This window comes from Tasmannia lanceolata, unplaced genomic scaffold, assembly GCF_043159265.1.
Source record: "Tasmannia lanceolata isolate RefF3 unplaced genomic scaffold, GAP_Taslan_0.1 ptg000008l, whole genome shotgun sequence".
NCBI classification, from domain to species: Eukaryota; Viridiplantae; Streptophyta; class Magnoliopsida; order Canellales; family Winteraceae; genus Tasmannia; species Tasmannia lanceolata.
In genome coordinates this window covers 68,618,879-68,637,311 of record NW_027518685.1, presented here as the reverse complement: position 1 = coordinate 68,637,311, position 18,433 = coordinate 68,618,879, and the positions used below count along the sequence as shown (strand labels likewise).

Here is an 18,433-nt window from a genome sequence, read left to right as displayed (position 1 = left end):
AATCGGAGCTAAAACGGAAAAGTTATGCTCCGTTGAAGTTTTGGGAAAATCGGGACGAATCTGGAATTTTGGCAAAAACCAGTCAGGAATAGTGCTGCGGGCGTCCGATGAATAGTAAACCGAAAACCCGAAAGTGTGCAGAGGCGTCTGATGAATAGTGTTGGGCATCCGATGAATAGTGGTGCGGGCGTCCGATGAATAGTGTCGGACTTCCGAACCCATTGAAAATTTTGAAGTATTTTTCTTAATTTTGGGAGGTTTTAACCATTGCTTTGGCCACTATCCTAGGCCTATTTATTGATATGAATGCCATTGTTTGGGATAGGTATTATGCCCTAGAAATTGTTGAAGGAATATATATTCGGCATTTGAGGTACGTAATTTCGTACTACTTTAGTGCTGCGATTTACCTTTTGAATACTATGCCATTGTGAATCCCAAACTCTCTGAATCTTTGGAGCCATTGATAAACTTTAGACTTGACTTGGGTCTTGCATGCTAATTCCGTTATTTTTTGAAATCTATTGAATCTTATGGCAAAGAGACTTACATTGAATGATTTTTCCATTATATGAATTTTTTGTGAAACCCATTTGTGATTCCTTCACGCTTATGAACTTTGACCACTGTGTGACCATCTGCATTGACAACCTTATGAAAAATCTTTGTGAATTACTATCTTTGAATGTCGAATGAACTCTATTGAATTTGGTTATTTGGTGCACCTACACGGTATAATACTTTAGACTTGTGGAACCTCTTTCAGTTTTTCTAACGGTATGAATCTTTGAACTATCAGACATCCTCTACTATATGAATCCACTTTGGAACTAATGTAAAACAATCACTTTGAACTTTGAAAACATATATATATATATATATATATATATATATATATATATATATCGAAAAAGTGTTGCTACTCGGTCATGTAGCTAAGCTTATCTACTCGGTCGGGTTAAATACAGTACGGCCCACATTGTTTGGGTGATCCAAACCATTCATTTGAAAGTCCCTTACCTAGATAAGGTGTCCACAAAAAATTAGACCCATAGGATGATCCTAACCCATCCAACAGTGGAGGGGAAAATGGAAAAAAATGGACAGACACAGTGTGTCCACAAAGAGGAAGGGAAGTTTTACTGTTCACAGCACGTGTCATCCTCCCCTTCTTCCTCCTCCCGTTTATTTTGATTTTCTCAAATTCCCAAAAAATCAGCAAAAAATACAAAAAAAAAAGAAGGAAAAAAACCATTAAAATAGGGAAAACCCTCTCTTGCCGAGAATATTTCCCTCTGTATCTTTTGCTCGCCCCCAAATCCGAGATTTTCGACCCAAGATTCCCACGAAGACTCTCTCTCTCTCCAAAATCTCGGTATCGCGAGATCATTAGCAAAGCCCGAAAATCCTCACCGAACTTATCTTCTCAGGACTTGTAAATTTACAAATGAATGGTGACCAGTAATACTTTTTTTTGTAAATGTTTGACCTGTGCATCAGTAATACTTGTTTTTTTTTTTTTCATCTTGATTTGTGATTTTCGGTCTTGGGATTTGTCCGAAATTTTGTGTCTTCTTTCTACTTAGAAGCCTGATTGATGTTTTTTTTTTTTCTTCTCTCCCATATTTCTGTTGACTTTTTATGTGAAAAGAAGTCTTTTTGTAATTCAAACTTACAATGGGGTGTTTTTAGTAATTTTATGTATGCTTTTGGGCTTCCCTCCAAAAAGACTAAAGTCATGAGAAAACTTTAGTCCTAGATGGGAAGTGTGAGAGGATGAGAGTGGCCATATATATACTTTCACTCTCTTAACCTTGTAAATGATCAAGAGGTTATGGGGATCCTACGCGCACGGATCGCCCACTTGGGTCCGGTGGGCTTTTGATCTTACCACACACGCGAGCCGCCAGGCCCGGCGCGGCTCGGCCGGCCGCGCGCGTGGACCTAAGGCTTTTCTTTTTCTATTATTTATTTTTCCTTTTAACGGTCAAGAATTTATTTATTTTGTTTTAATTCTTTTTTTACCGTTTGAGATTCCTTAATCGTGGTTTAGTGACCGTTTGGAAAACGTCTCTCACGCACTAAAAGAGTGCGACGTTTCATCCTAACGGATCGATTACCTTTCTATATAAATCGGTTTTAGAGAAAACAGAAGATTATCCTTGACGGATTCTTCTTCTGCTCTTTCTCTTCTCTGCCTTTCTCTCTGGTTTTCTGCTCAAGGCTTTTGGCAAATATAAGCAAGTTCTTAGGCATCCGGGCTGAGTGAGTGCACACCCCTGGAGCGAGCGTTGTTGTATCCTGGAGGCATACGCCGAGACGCGCATCTGCACCTTTGATTCGTCATAGTGGGGGCGAGATTTGCCTTAAGGACAGCGAAGATTCTTCGTGCCTCAACTCGATAAGTGATCTAACGATTTCTTTTTCCTTTACAGATTATTATTACAGAAAATAGTATTAGTAATCTCTGTCTTCAAGTTGTGAGATTAATTTCTTATAAGGTATTTTCGAATCCTAAATTACAGATTTGCACATAAATTTTCTAACAATTTCTGCCCCTCTTCAAGAAACCCTATTTCAGGGTAAATTTTAGAAACCCTGTTTCAGGGTAAATTTTAGAAACCTTGTTTCAGGGTAATTTACCCATGTCACCTTTTAGAAACGCTACCTCTCTGTTCTTTTCTTTTTTTCATTTATGAAATTTCTTGGATTTGGGATTCTTCTGAGTTTTTCTTACTTATGATGATGATTCAAAGCTAGGTTTCTTTTTCTTTTGCTCAGTTTTTTCCTCAAGGGCAGTAGAAATGAAAAAGAGATTGGAAAAGATGGATTAAGATTGCTAGGGTTTCAGGTTTGGACAGCTTCTTTCCAGCATGTTTGTGTTTTTTTTTTTTTTTGTTTAATTTGTTGATACTTCGGAGATTATGAGGGTACTACTTTTTTCAGAGGATGTTGATGATGGCTGGCTTACTTGAATTATCTAAAATGTTCTTACAGGCAACATAGTTTAAGACCACTTGATGTTGTACTATACATGAGTTCATTGGGACTTGCTAGGCAATTTTAAGAAAAGCCACGTCACGGCTGACTTTTGCATGTGAGAAAATCCACGGAGGCTCGACAATTGTAACAGCTGAAAGTTCAACAAAAAAAATGGAAATTTAAATTAAAAGGAAAAGGGGATTATGAAAATTTGCAGAAAGTGAAATTACAAGCAAATTAATCTACTGATCTCGAACATCAAATCAATAGGAAGAAAACCCACTTGCCGTTTGTTTGATTATTTGTCAGAAAGGAGGGGTTGCAGCCGGAAAACCAACTTGAAACCCTAATTGGAATGGGTTGGATTCGAATAAAATTTGAGCGACCAAAAGTATAAATGGGGCCTCTTTTCTAGTTGCAACTTCAGTACTTGTTTTTAGCATGCGGGGGGATATATAAATGATATAATTGTCCCCTTTTCTTCCCCCGGTCCACCGTCTTGTAGTTTAAAGAGTGGGGTCACAAATACAGTAGAGGGGGTGGCCTGTGGAAGTAAGGGGGAGATAATGTATCATTTCACCCTGTTTCGATTGCAGAAATTTTCTAGAAAAGTTTGGAAAGGAAAAATATATTTAAAAGTCCCTACTGTTTTTTACACATGAAAAAAGATGACTTGAACTAACCCTATTCAATTTTTACTTAGAGGAGCCTCTTATGTATGATAGTATCCATTTAAATTAACTATAACCATATCATTTCCCTCTAAATTGTCGAAAGGAAGAAACCTTTTTCCGTCAAAAATGTTTTTCTTGTTATCCAAACAGGGGGAACCATTTATGTGAAAATGGGCAGTGATAAATTCACCCCTTCTAGGATAAATTGCCTAGCAAATGCCATATTTGTAGTTCAACTAAATTTTTTATCTAATCTCTACATGTTTTTTTTGACAATTTCAACTTTTATTTATTTTCCTAATCCCATGTATAATAGGTTTTGAAAATGGGGCCTAAAGGGTGCCTCTTTCCTATATTTTTTTCTTCACAATACACCCTCTCCTCATCTTACATCAAATGCAACCTCCTCCCCTCGAATTTCATATCAACACTCCCAAAAAATGCTGCACTCGAAAAGCTTTTCCTACCATATTCCTTTTATTTATCTGAGGTGGCGGTTCTCTGGTGCAAAAGTTAGCCACAAAATGGCTTTCGGCTAAATTGCTTAGCAAGCCCATTTATTCAACCGCTTTTCCTATTGCTTACATTTTCCCCCTTCGCTACTAGACCTATATCGTCATATGTAGAAAATCTCACGAGAAAATCGGATCGCTCTCTTTACTGGCGAGTTCTTAGGGGAGAAAATCGTGCAAAAAGAGATGGTGTGAATCTCTCTTCCACGAATTCCCTTCGGCATGTCCTGGTTTTTAAGACACCTTCTGTTGATATCTGCTGCTAAGTTTGGGTTCCAGACTTTAATTTCACCTCTCTAGCCTTTTTTTTATGGATTTATCAGCAAGGGATAAATCCTTACAATGAGGTTTCTTTGTTGAATCAATGGATATTTATGGCAGATGGACTGTTACAGCCTTGGTGCGTCATTGGGGACGATGGTACTTTTAGTGAGAAGGTGGTGATGAGCAGTTGTATTAATTTTTTTCTACTTAAAGAATGGTTTTTTGAGGGTTTTATCTATTTTGATTATGATCTTACTCTTTCTATTGTATTGCAGGTATACCATTAAAAAATAATTGTATTGCAGGTATAAACAAATCTCGCGAGATTTTCTCCTTCCCTCACCTGCAATATCTTCATGTCATTGAAGCTGGGGCACGATTTGGGTTTGGAACAGTTGCTTACTTGCTCGAGGGTTTGTAAGGTTTGTATTTGGATTTGGTGGTTGTCGTTTCGATATTTTCATGCTTCTCTTAGCCGATTAGGGTTTTTCTGATATGGAATTTCACTCCCAACTGAATCCGGGGAGAAAATTCAGGTTTGTCAAAGTGGCTTCAATCCACTCGAGGCTTAGATTTCCTTGGGAGCATTTTAGCAACTGAAGGTGAGTCCATCTATGAATCCATTTTCTTTATTCTGTTCTATGTAAACAGATTGTATGCACCCTTTTCCAATCAATTAATTAATATTATGCTTGCGCCATAAATCCAGGCTTTTGCTGATTTGATGGCGATGCAAGGGTGGTGGTAGTGCAAGGGATGGTGAGAGAGATGGGGCCGATCGAGAGAGAAAGACGGCGAGATTTTGGGTTAGCAGTGCCGTCGTCCTTGGAGAGAGAGAGACTGAGCTTGTGAGATATGACGAGCATTGCCACAAGAAAATTTGGATTCCTCTTTTGTTTCCTCTTAGTAGTTCCTTGAATTGTTCCGCATTTGGATTCCTCTTAGTAGTTCCTTTTTTGAATTGTTCCTTTTTTTATTCCTCTCTATTTCTGATTTTTTGGTCCACAACAAAGCATTACTTAGTAGTTCTGAAAGAAATTGGCACGGTAAGGGAATTTCCCGTTTTTTAATATATCCTTTCAACTGACCCATTTCCTAACAGTGAGCATGTGGTCCTTGGTTGCTTAATCATGTTTTTTCTAGGCTTTTATTGAATTTTTTACGGTGTTTTGCTGAGCCTAGCAGTCTTCTTTTGGGGTTGGTTTTGAATCTTTCCATTTTCATATGCTTGGCGTTGACGTGGAAATTGGGTTGTTTTTCCCATTTTCCATGTTTGTATTCTACTGTTCGGCCTCTAAAGGATGTTGTTTCTTGAACGATGACTCTTCTTTTTTCCCCTGTTTGTTCATTGAGATTTCTTCCGTTCACAGATTTATTGCAAAGTGATGTGCTGGAAAAGATCAGAGGTGGCGAATTGTCTCTGTCGATGATTCACTTGGGAGGAATCAATGGTAGTCACCCTCATTTCCCACAGACTTATTCTCTTGGGAGGAATCAATGGGAGTCACTCATTTATCATGGAATTTGGTACCAGCCAACGTAACAAATCTCAGATATCAAACCCTGACAATTTCCTTATGAAGTTAAACAACCAACATACCTCCTATCTCTGTTTCTATGCACATGCATTCTAATTTTCTACTAAACTGCTATTAGGACAAGGAGTTTGACTCCCTATTGGGATGCAAGATGTTGATAATTGAGCCTTTTTAGTCTGCCAAAACACCTTCCATTCACTAATAACAAGGTACTTCTGGATCGAAAATAGTGAGACCTTCTAACTCAACCTATTTCTTAGCTTTTTGGTTTCCTTTGGTTTGACCATGTGATCCAATTTGATGATTGTTCGGAATGTATTGTTTAGTGGTGAGTAGAGAAGTGCACTACTTTAGAGAAGAAATCCACGAGACAACTAGATTGTTACAACCATGTTAATGAAGCACTATCACCTGATTTGTTTTTGTGTTTCTCATTTTATGGTCTGTATGTGAGTAATTTTGACTGCAAAGTGCATATTACTTCTGTTGTTGGGTTCCTATGGCAATTTTGTTTGTTTGATGGCTTGGATCATATGCAAGTAGCCTTAGGATTTCTGGGGTTGCCTTTGTTTCTTACTTTCCCTATTTTCCGAAATTGAACATGTGTGGTGTGGGAGTTCTTAAAACGAGGTATGGGTGATAAATAAACTGCCCTAATTTACCATCTTTTTTATTATTTCCTACTATAGACCAACGTGATTCGGAATTACTGAGTCCTAAACTGAATATTGAATTCCAATAGTTTGACTCCCAATCCCTCTCAAAATCCAAAACAAACAGGGCCTAAGGTATGTTTCAATTTATGGAATGCAATGAACTAACTGTTTGGTGTTGTTTAACCACTTATAGCCATCTAATGTGTTTTTCCCTTTTACTTTGTACATAATCATTTGAGAAGGTCCCGGGCAACGATAGTTACCTTCTCTAAATCTTACAATCCATTCACTTTTGATTTGTTTTTCTGCAATGTTTTTAACTAATCTATTTGGATTTGTGGATAGATGTTGTGAACTTCAATTGCATTTTGTGTTATTTTCCTTTTATCTATCATGCTACATCATTCTGTTTAATTTCAAAAACAGTTTTCTACTTTCAGGGTTTCCCCTTCGATCGAGATCGTAATGGGTTTTCTGTAAAATTGCAGGTCAATTTCAGATTACCTACTTTTCTTTTCTTTTTTGTTGTAAATATTGACCTTTAAAATGCAGGGTCATTTGAGATTCCATCATCCCTCACCTTTCTACCAGATATTTTCAGCAGGTCTAGATCTTGAGGTAAATTGATATGGATATTTTTATAAATTAGCATATATATTTGATGAGTAAAGATTGGAAGGTGGATTTTTTTCTTCTCTTCTACTTTTCTCCCATTCCTGCTATTCGATTCAGATACTAGAGTTTCATAAATTTATGTTGTTTCCTCATATCTCTATTTACTTTAGTTTCTAATTATTTTTTCCATTTAGTTTGTAGCTGATGGACTTTTTCCCGGAACTGAAGGAGGTCTTGACCAGAGAGCTTGGAGAGGAGGGATACTCCGTCCTTGAGGTTGGGATTAGGCCAATGCTCACGGAGATCATCACGCAGGCTACTTGAACTTAGAACGTCCTTGGTAATTTACATTAAAATTAGGGTTTGATGCCTTCTTTTGCTATTTGCATTCTACAGAATAGGCTTCCAATGTGCATATATTTTTGTGTCTAACATCAATTACGTTTTACAGTTCATAGTTATGAGAATGTGCGGATATTGCTTTTGCTAGAAGCTTCTCAATTACATTTCATGGTACATTATACTTTTCAGATTTTTTCCGTTGCTTTTGCTTTTAATTTGATTTTATTTCAGTTTACATCTTTTCATCTTCTTTCTTCATTCTTTTATTCCTAAAATGAGATTATGCTTACTTTTGAAAATCAGGTTGTTTGCAAATATGCATGTGAGCTAGAACCCACATGGATTGAGTCGAGCTTATGCAAGTAAAAATTAGTTGCTAATGTTGGACAGAGAAACATATTCAGTATTGATCTAATCTTCTCAGATTTTTTTCTCATGGGGTATGAAGTGTTAGTCCCAAAGTTGTTCAATTTAAGGCTGTAAATTCCTTAAGTTTGAGGGAGGACTGCGTTTTTCTTTCAGCTGAAGGTGCGCTCTTTCTTTCAGCTGAAACTGAAAGAGTTGAATATGAAGAATACTTTCAAATCTGAAGCAGTTATGAATACGAGGCATTTATTCATATTATTGAAACATAATTTATTCAAGGATTAGGTGCAAATTCCAGGCATTCCTCCCCCCTATACCTGTTTTATTTTTCCCTAGGCAATTGTTAGTTTTCAATTCTGAGAACTTAAACTTTCCTCTACTTGGAAGGAACTGTTAACCTGCTCTTCTCATCATCTCTAGGATGACCCCTGGTTTTCTATGATCTTAGTTTGCTTGCAAGTATAAAATCGCTCGAGTAAAACTCATATCGGCGGATGCCTTCACCCTCAGGCCAACTCCATTACAATCTCACTCCCTTTCTTGATGTGTTATTTGTGCCATCCTTTGAAGTAAAAAATGTGTGTATCCTGAATTCCGAGACAAAAAATAAAAAAAATTGCATTTGTGTACTGCAGGATCAATGTTTCTTTCCTGATAATTTTCTGTGTCTCTCTTTTATAATCTCAAAAAAGGAAAAAGTGTATATCCTGGGTACCGAACAATCCAAGCATTGTATTCCCTTGCTACCTTGCAACCATTTTGTCTGTTTTAACTTGAATCCCCATTCGAATTTTCTATGGAATTTGCATTGCAGTACAACACAACAACTGGCTCTCACTGCCTGTGATAGGGTACTGGTTATTCTATGATTTTTGTGAGAGGTTATTATAAGAAGTGTTAAGGCCAGCAAGTAGCTTATTTCAAAAGGAGCTCTCCCAAGAACATTTCATTCATTTGTTATCTCCACTCCTTACTGCAGATCTCTTTTTACAACTGATTTACTTGATTATGCAATTCTACAAGTTGTAAACCCACTGCTAAATGTTGTTTACTTTTTCTTTGTCGCCCCATACATGATGCACAGGTGAAAGTAGAAAACAAAAAAAACTTCTTTATTCCTTTTATTTTTGCTTTTTATTCTTTCTTACTCTTGCTTTTCTGTTTTAGTGTGCAATCTTTTGGGATTTTCTCTAATATGTGATGACATTTTTGGATTGTTGTACATTTCTTCTTCAGTAGGTCTCATGGGTTTATATTTGTTTTGTTCTTGATGGGATTAGTTTCTCATATGTGATTTTGGTTTCTGTCCTTTATGTGCATTCTTTCTTAGATAAAATTTAGATTTTTCGTAGATAAACTTTGTAGGTGATTTTTCCTAAATATCATATGGTTTTTTGCTGCAATGAGACTTCTATCCTCCTTGGTGCAACCAAGAGGAAGAGAAAATTAAGAAGGATTAGAGCTTCAGACATTATTCTACCCTACGAGGAGATTGAGGTGATGAGAAGTAATGCTCGTGAAAATTTTGTCTTTGTGTGCTTCAAATTTAAGAAATATCTATTTCTATTTCCTTTCTGGCTGTTTAATTAATAGCTGGAAAACTATTTCCTTTCTCTTGGATCTCTTTCCTTTCTTTAGACTCTTGATGTGGTATTTTCAATTGAATGTCTATAGACTTGATTTATATATATGTGCACGTAGGTGGAGTGGTTCAAGTGTGTTCCTGATTTATACTCAGTTTTTTGGTTATTCATTTATACAGTTTCTTACTAGTATATATATATATATACTAGCAAAAAACCCCGTGCGATGCACGGGCCGACAAAGAATTGTACAAACCACATCATAGGTTGATCTAAACCGTCCATGTGATGGAACACAACATAAATAGGTTGTGCCCGTAAAATAATTTCCATAGGTTGATCCTAGCCGTCCAATCTATACAGGTTTCCATAATTGTTGTTCCTCTTAAGGTGCCCAGGATTCGTCAATATTTTTACAGGTGTCCTACATTCGTAATATCAAACTTTCCGTAATTTGACTTGCACATAGTGGATAAGGAAAAGTCGTTTTTTCGTCATCGTTAGGGGTGCAACTTGGGTCTCAACCCGACCCAACCCGAGGAACCCATGTTTTCCAACCCAACCCGACCCAACCCAATTTTCAGCCTGACTGGGTTCAACCCGACCCAACCCGATTTGCAATTCGGGTTGGGTTGGGTCGGGTTGGGTCGGATTTCCCGATTATTGCTACCAATTGTTGACCACCTCAACTCAAGCTAGGTTGTTTTGGATTTGAGAACCAATAGTGAGTCACCAATAATCAGTTTTTAACTCACAATTGGTTCTCAAAACCCAAACCAAACAGAGACTAACAATTAACAAAGGGAAATGTTATCCGCACTACTATATTTTGATGATCACACTCCTCACTTTATTGAAGTAAGGTATGGCCCGCACCATAGGATTATCCAAATCTTCCATTGTGGACTGTGGAGACTATTTCAATGTTGAAAAAGAAAAAGAAATATACAGAACTTCTTCAGATGGAACCCAAATTCGGGTTTCGGGTCGGGTCGGGTTGCCCGACAACCCAACCCGACCCGATTTCCAATTCGGGTTGATTTTTCCCAACCCAACCCAACCCAAATTCGGGTTGAACCTGTTGGGTTCGGGTTGAACCCGACCTGCGTGGGAACATCCAAGTAACAACGATGGTTTCAAATTATATATAGTGCTAATGTCCTCATTACCATATTTTATAATGGCACTACTCACGGTATTTTGATGATCGCACTCCCCACTTTATTAAAATATACAGTATGGCCCGTACCATAGGATGATCCAGACCGTCCATTAGATGGGCCACTGCCTACATAGGTTGTGCCCCAAAAATAATTTTCCTAGGTTGATCCGAACCCTCCAATCTATAGAGGGTTATTGGTTGATCCAAACCGTCCATGTGATGGAACACAACATCAATCGGTTGTGCCCGTAAAATCATTTCCCTAGGTTGATCCTAGCCCTCCAATCGATATAGGCTGATCCTAGCTCTCCAGTCGATAGAGGTTTCCATAATTGTTGTTCCTCTTAAGGTGTCCGGAATCCGTCAATATTTTGCAAGTGTCATGCATGTGTAATATAAAGTAGTTCTTTCGTCATTGTCATATGTCTTTACCTCTTCTTGGTATTTTTTTCCGTAATTGTCATAGACAGGTACCCTGTGTTAGTACTTTTCGTATGTAGATTACGATTTTTCCCTCAAATAATTTCTCATAGAGATAGATGTTAGATATCAGCAGAGGGGTTAATGGTAAAAGAGTAATGCTGACGTGTAAATCCCAGATAAAAAGAAAACAATTTTCTTTTTCCTCCTGCTAGATTGTAGTATGTGTATATATATATACTAGTTAAAAACCCCGTGCGATGCACGGACCGAAAAAGATCTGTAAGGACCGGCCTCTCCTTTCGTCTTACCGTATATTTTCTACGATTTTAAAAGACTTTGCTTACGTGTCAACCTCCTATTTCGTCTCACTTGAGAGAAAACCTCCGCCCGATATTTTAGAGATTTTCTCTCGATATTTTCTCACCCTTTTAGTTAGCGAGAGAAAATCTCCGCCCGATAGTTTCAAGATTTTCTCTCCATATTTTCTCTTTCTCTTTCTCTCTCGAGATTTCCGTGCGTCCACATCATGTAACGCGAGGCGTGTCCTCCTCCCGATGTTTCTCTTCCCACATCCCTCCATCTATCCAACCGAGCAAAACCCTAAATCGTTATTTCCAACCTTGAGAGGGTTTCTTCATCTCCCAAAAATCATCACCTCCAATTCATCTCCATCACTCCATGGCTGCCCAGATCTTTCCTTTGGCTAAGCATCCCGTCAACTGATTCTCGGTCAGATTGGTGAGGATTACAGGGCCTTCTGCAAAAATGGTGTGTAAGTTGGAATTTTCCTTATAACTTAAAAATTCTTCTATATTTTTACGAGTATTTGTTCTGTAATTTTATCTTTTTATGTTCTATATAGGGGCATTTCTAGGGCTTCTATAGGCTTTTGCTCTGATAACGGGAGGGGATTTTTTACAAAGAAGCAGCACAAACCTCTTCATCTCTCCTCAAAGACCACCGAAGGTCAGACACGTTTACTGATTCTAATTGTGAAATCTCTATTTCTATTTTATCTCCTTTTTTTAATTTTTTCCATATATGTTTGTCATTTTATTCTTTACTTTGTTATCTACTTTACTCTTACTGCCTTGAGCTTGAATTTTCTGATAGTGAGATTAGATCCTTCACCTTTTATTTAAGGAATTATCTGCTTTTATGTCGCCCTTTATTGAAGCTGAGAACAATTTGTATTTCTCTTTTAAATGGTTTACTTTTTTGCAATATCAGTAATGGATCAATTGAAGTGAGGTCCTGCAAGGATCACGAAATGCAGTTAGGTTGAGTCAGACTTTGATGCATAGGTTCAATTGTTTTTTGTACTAGAGATTTTTGGATTCTGAAGGTGATGGAAAATCAGATAATTTTAGGTTCTCTTCTATAGGCTGTACATTTCTTTCCTTTCATTTTCTTAGTATTTCACATACTAGGTTTCTCATCCGCTTCAAGGCTAAAGAATATTGCCCTCCCCTCCCTCAAAAGAAGAAACCAAAAAAGGGATAGGAGCACCAATTACCTTCCTCAAATAATTGTGATTGATATAAGTGGCAAAAAACAAAATTAATAACAAAATTTTATGTTTTTTCTCTTTCACCCACAAACACATTCTTCCAATTAATGGCACTACTCACCGTATTTTGATGATCGCACTCCTCACTTTATTAAAATGTACGGTATGGCCCGTACCATAGGATGATCCAAACCGTCCATGAGATGAGCCACTGTCTACATAGGTTGTGCCCCAAAAATAATTTTCATAGGTTGATCCGAACCCTCCGATCTATAGAGGGTTATAGGTTGATCCAAACCGTCCATGTGATGGAATACAACATCAATTGGTTGTGCCCGTAAAATCATTTCCATAGGTTGATCCTAGCCCTCCAATCGATATAGGCTGATCCTAGCCCTCCAATCGATAGAGGTTTCCATAATTGTTGTTCCTCTTCAGGTGCCCGAAATCCGTCAATATTTTGCAAGTGTCCTCCATGAGTAACATAAAGTAGTTCTTTCGTCATTGTCATATGTTTTTACCTCTTCTTGGTAGTTTTTTTCCGTAATTGTCATAGACAGGTACCCGTGTCGGTACTTTTCATATGTAGATTACGATTTTACCCTTAAATAATTTCTCATCGAGATAGATGTTAGATATTAGCAAAGGGGTTAATGGTAAAAGAGTAATGCTGACGTGTAAATCTCAGATAAAAAGAAAAGAAATTCCTTTTTTTCTCTACCTACATAGGATGATCCAAACCGTCCATTAGATGGGCCGCTGCCTACATGGGTTGTGCCCCAAAAATAATTTTCATAGGTTGATCCAAACCCTCCGATATATAGAGGGTTATAGGTTGATCCAAACCGTCCATGTGATGGAACACGACATCAATCGGTTGTGCCCGTAAAATCATTTCCATAGGTTGATCCTAGCCCTCCAATCGATATAGGCTGATCCTAGCTCTCCAATCGATAGAGGTTTCTATAATTGTTGTTCCTCTTCAGGTGCCCGGAATCCGTCAATATTTTGCAAGTGTCCTGCATGAGTAATATAGGATTTCTTACTTAAAATCCAAGATTCTAAAGAGAAGCGAAATAGATGGTCTCCTTCTCTTGTCTCCCATCTACAATTTTGAAGAAATCCAAGATTCTAAAATCCGCGTATCCAAATGCCCCCTAAGGGATTTTAGAATCTTGGATTTCTTACAAATTGTAGATGGGAGACAAGAGGCAGCCTTCTATCCAGGTTTTAGCTTGAAAACAATGTAAAAGAGGGTTCATGATCAAGCTGTTGTATGCTGTCTTGATAGCGTTTCTTTGATTTTAAGTGAGAAATCCAGGTTTTAGAAATCTCTCCCAGAAATCTCCCATCTTGAGATTTCTACAAGGGATTTTTGCTGATTAGTCTCTACATGGCAAAATAATTGCTTATTAGTCCCTAAGAAAAGCATATTTGCTTAACGGTCCTACTTTTAGAAAATATTTGCTAAAAGGTCCCTAAAACTCATGAACTTCAATTTTCTCCGTTAAAAATTTTAAAATGGCAAATTTACCCCCCAACCCATTTAATCATTTTTAGTGTTTTTGGATTTCCCTTCCAATTTTTTAGGAAAAAATCTAGGAAATAAGCAACAATATTCTCTTCCAATATTTAGTTTCCCTTTGAAATTCTCCCTTCTTCTTCTCCTAAGATTAGAAGCCAAAACCTAGTTCTTATTCCCAAAACAAAACTAAAAGCCTATCATATTGCGACTGGTGGCAGTGATCAAGAACACCGAGACCTCCAACTGTTTGAAACTGCAGCTCCTTCCTAGCAAGATGGATTAGTGCTTCTCTTACAAAATGCCTTCTACTTAAGGCCCGTTGGATTGTAGGAATTTTATTGGAAAAGTTAGGACATGAAAAAAAACCTAAAATTTCTTATTACACATAAAAAAAAGATAAGGTAAACCAACCCTATTCAAATTTTCAGTTAGGGACCTTTGGTTTATGATGTTATCCCTCTAAATTAATGAGACATAATTCCTCAATGAAAAAATTTCCATAGAAATTTTTTTCCATTAGAGATATTTTCTTGCAATCCAACCAAGATAGGATTTCTTAGAAAAATTAGAAACGAAAAATATTCATAAAATTTCTTACTTTATTTATCTATGAAGAAAAGATAACTCAAACCGACCCTATTTACTTTATTTTAGAGGGATTTTCAATTTTTTTTAATTCCTAAAACGATTTTTTTGTTGGAGTTTTTTTGGCAAGAATATTGGAAGAGATAATATTGTCGCCTATTTCCTAGTTTTTTTCCTAAAAAATTGGAGGGAAAATCCAAAAACGCTAAAACCGATTAAATGGGTTGGGGGGTAAATTTGCCATTTTAAAATTTTTAACGGAGAAAATTGAAGTTCGTGAGTTTTAGGGACCTTTTAGCAAATATTTTCTAAAAGTAGGACCGTTAAGCAAATATGCTTTTCTTAAGGACTAATAAGCAATTATTTTGCCATGTAGGGACTAATCAGCAAAAATCCCTTTCTAAAACCTGGAAATGGGACGATCTCCTGCTCTCTGGCTCGACGGAAAGAAGGGCGTCAAATCTGAAAACGACAGACGGTCTCCTTCTTCTCTCATCTTCCATCCAGGATTTTGAGAAAATCCAAGATTCTAAAATCCGCATATCCAAACAGCCCCTTGGTGTTTGTTCCGAACCTCGTAGTGGGAGGGGTTGTCATTACCAATATAGAAAACGAAGAGGGAGAGACAAGAAAGGAAGAGCATCATTCTCCAAGTCAAATTCTATGAGTTTGGTAACTGAACACTACTTATCACTATTCTACAAGGTAAATTCAAAGTAAATCAAATGTTTCTCTCCTCCCTATAGACTACTTATACCACTAATTATCAAGGTAGCTACCTGCAGCCAAACAAAGCCACATCATCAAAATCCTATTGTAAAGATACGAGATTTCAACTGGGGAGGAGCGATCTTCTCCCATTTGTATTGATAGAGAGCACGTGTCTCCCTTCATCTGTTTTCTTTTCTTCATCTTCGTTTTTCAAAATTGGAGAAAAAGGCTCTAGCCTCTCAAATTTTACACTATTCGCCACCCATAATAGTTGTAGGACCTAAATTAACTCTATAGAGATCGGTCTACACTTGGAAATGGGCTCCCGGACAGGTTATGGAATCAAACGGCATCGGCTCAGCATGATTTTATGAATTAGTCTCTACTTGAAAATATGGCTTCCATGAATAAACTTCAAAATTAAAAAAACTATTTATTCACCCTCGTGGCTTCGTCATGAATTTTTCCTCATATGATGATATATAGTGATGCAAGCATCCATACCAAATTGTTCTGATGCCATTTGTGATTGCATGATCGTATGCGATCATGAATAGCTCAAAGATTGTTATCCTGAATCATTAAAATCCTGAATCATTTGCATGGATTTGATCTCCATGTTTCTGAAATTCATAATGCAACAAATATATAGCTCTAGAATGCTTTCATTCTTTATTTAATTAAGTCTAATAGAATAAAACTGACCAAATAGACACGTAATTGAACATAGAAAACCCATCATTGTACCCACCATTCTATCTATCCAATGTGAATTATATCAAATTTTTTTTGGCTATGCTGTATAAGGCTATTCTATTGAGGAAGACCTATTTGACATTTTCACGAAACCTTGAACTCAAACATGTCCCCCATGATTCAAACCTGAATTCCTATGATCTAGAGCTTAGCCTCAATAATATCCAACTCTAGAATTGGAAGGATAAGAAACAAGGAAAGGGAAAAAAATCTCAACTAATATGGATCTTTCCTAAGGAATTGAAATTAGAAGGAAACTCAGTTTCCTAATGTAATAATGGAAATTTACTATGAAAACGCAGCAAATATACTTAGGGATATAACTAGAAATGGGCTTGTTGTTGCAGTGACTACTCCTAAGATCTTTTTTTTTTCTACAAGTCACAATCCAAAATTGGGGAAACATTTCTAAAGATCGAGTGTTATTTAACTCTGTTCCAGAAGAACTCAGGCACATTCTCTCCTGGAAGGATGAAGGAATGCTCTTATACATTGAATTCTCTTGTACAACGTTCTGAGTTTTATTGTACATGGAATTTTCTTATATATCTAAGGGTGTGTTTGGATGCTGAAAAGATTTTGATTTTGATTTCTCACATTTGCAGCCCTTTTTGCATTGTAATTTGGATCGGATCAAATTCTTGGATTTCTAATTCAGCATCTGACAGTGAAAAAAAATCAGATTTCTAAACTTGCTGTGAAAATAAGAAATTGGAAATCCACAATTCTGGCAGTTTCCTTCACCCTCTTTGCTCCTTGACCTCTCTCCTCCACTTGGGAGTACCCTCTTCTCTCTCTCTCTCTCTCTCTCTCTCTCTCTCTCTCTCTCTCTCTCTCTCTCTCTCTCTCTCTCTCTCTCTCTCTCTCTCTCTCAACATCAGTTGCCGGATCTATTCATTTTGTAGTCAAAACTCAATTCCAAATCCAAATACAAAATATGAGGTATCCCAACGGGCCCTAATTGTATTGATTTGAGTGCGATATATAGTCCTCAAATTATGGGATATGGATGGTTTTAGTCGATGTGGTACTAAACATTCTACCTTAATTTTGAAATTGCAGAATTTTGGAAAGTATTGCTAGAGTTTCAACCAACTTTTGAAATTACAATTTGCAGTGGTTAGAGTTTCTCACATGCAAAAGCCAGCCGCGAAATGGCTTTCCCCGAAATTGCCTATCCAAAAGTATACTTTTGTCAACTAAATATGGATCTTTGCTTCCTTTTCTTTTAGGAAGTGATAGTTACGCCCCTCTTGATCACCAGGGACACCCAGCGGCAGTGTATCAATGGCAAAAAGGGGACTAATGTACTTTACATCAGAAAAATTCAGTGGCTTTGATTGCTAAGTACACTAGCAAATGGGTGTCCCTGGTGATAAAAGGGGTGTAAATATCATTTCCCTTTCTTTTTTATGATCATCCATCTGTATGGTCTTAATCAGATGTTTACGTTTATTGGCTCTATCATCTATGTGGTTTTGGATGGTTACAGGCCAAGGTGACCTATGACAACGTGACCGTCTAGATTGACCAAAGGTGAGTTTTAATGTTAAGTCTCATCTATAACATGTGTGATCTTCACAGTTTTTTTACATCAGTATTTTGGTAAATGATATTATCACCCCATTGTCGTCCTTGGCCACACCCCTTCTAGTGTATTCAGGGTGAAAATATCACTTCCCTTAAAAAAATATGGGATACACCAAATGCTAGTTATTGGGACTATCCCTGTGAAGGTAAGATGAGAGGCAATATAAAAAGTGATGGGGGTTGCTCGCAAGGGGGTTCTCTAAATTAGGGCATGCTGAAAAACAGCACAGGATCCTCTATCGTTACACCTGCACAAGAGACAAAAAGAGAGAGCGTGCATCCCTACAAATCCAAAACAAAAAGGGTAAAACTATCCAAATCCTTCGGTGGTTCTCATCCCTTCTTTATTTGGCACAGGATCCCATTTTGAAGTGTTTTCCAAGTGATTGAGATTGTCACGTGGAGTGTAGGGCACGCCATACAGAGATTATCTTGAGTCTCTTGGTTTCTAGATCCCACATGGACCTCTGAATTGTTAGAGGATGGATAAGTAAAATACATTTCTAGCATACACGCAACTTTATCTAATTGTTTAGATAATTCAAAAATGCTAATTAGTGTAACTATTTTCTATGAGGGTATGTTTTGCGTGGCATGGACTAGAGAGTACATAAGCCATGTTTTGCGTGGATGTACATA

The 18,433-nt window shown here is 37.3% G+C and overlaps 1 long non-coding RNA gene across 8 annotated transcripts; it reads left to right on the top strand.

The window, feature by feature from the left end:
- The first annotated feature begins 4,128 nt into the window (after positions 1–4,128).
- On the top strand, positions 4,129–16,763 carry LOC143885526 (uncharacterized). Of its 8 annotated transcripts, XR_013253387.1 has the most exons (7): positions 4,129–4,605; positions 4,708–4,854; positions 4,969–5,034; positions 5,142–7,244; positions 7,436–7,581; positions 11,980–12,083; positions 16,552–16,763. It is a non-coding gene; the product is annotated as an uncharacterized LOC143885526 (long non-coding RNA). The 8 variants fall into 8 exon arrangements; XR_013253392.1 differs by lacking the exons at positions 11,980–12,083; positions 16,552–16,763 and having other exon boundaries at positions 5,142–7,114; positions 7,179–7,244; positions 7,436–7,684; XR_013253386.1 differs by lacking the exon at positions 16,552–16,763 and having other exon boundaries at positions 4,130–4,605; positions 11,980–12,316.
- The last annotated feature ends 1,670 nt before the right edge of the window (positions 16,764–18,433 follow it).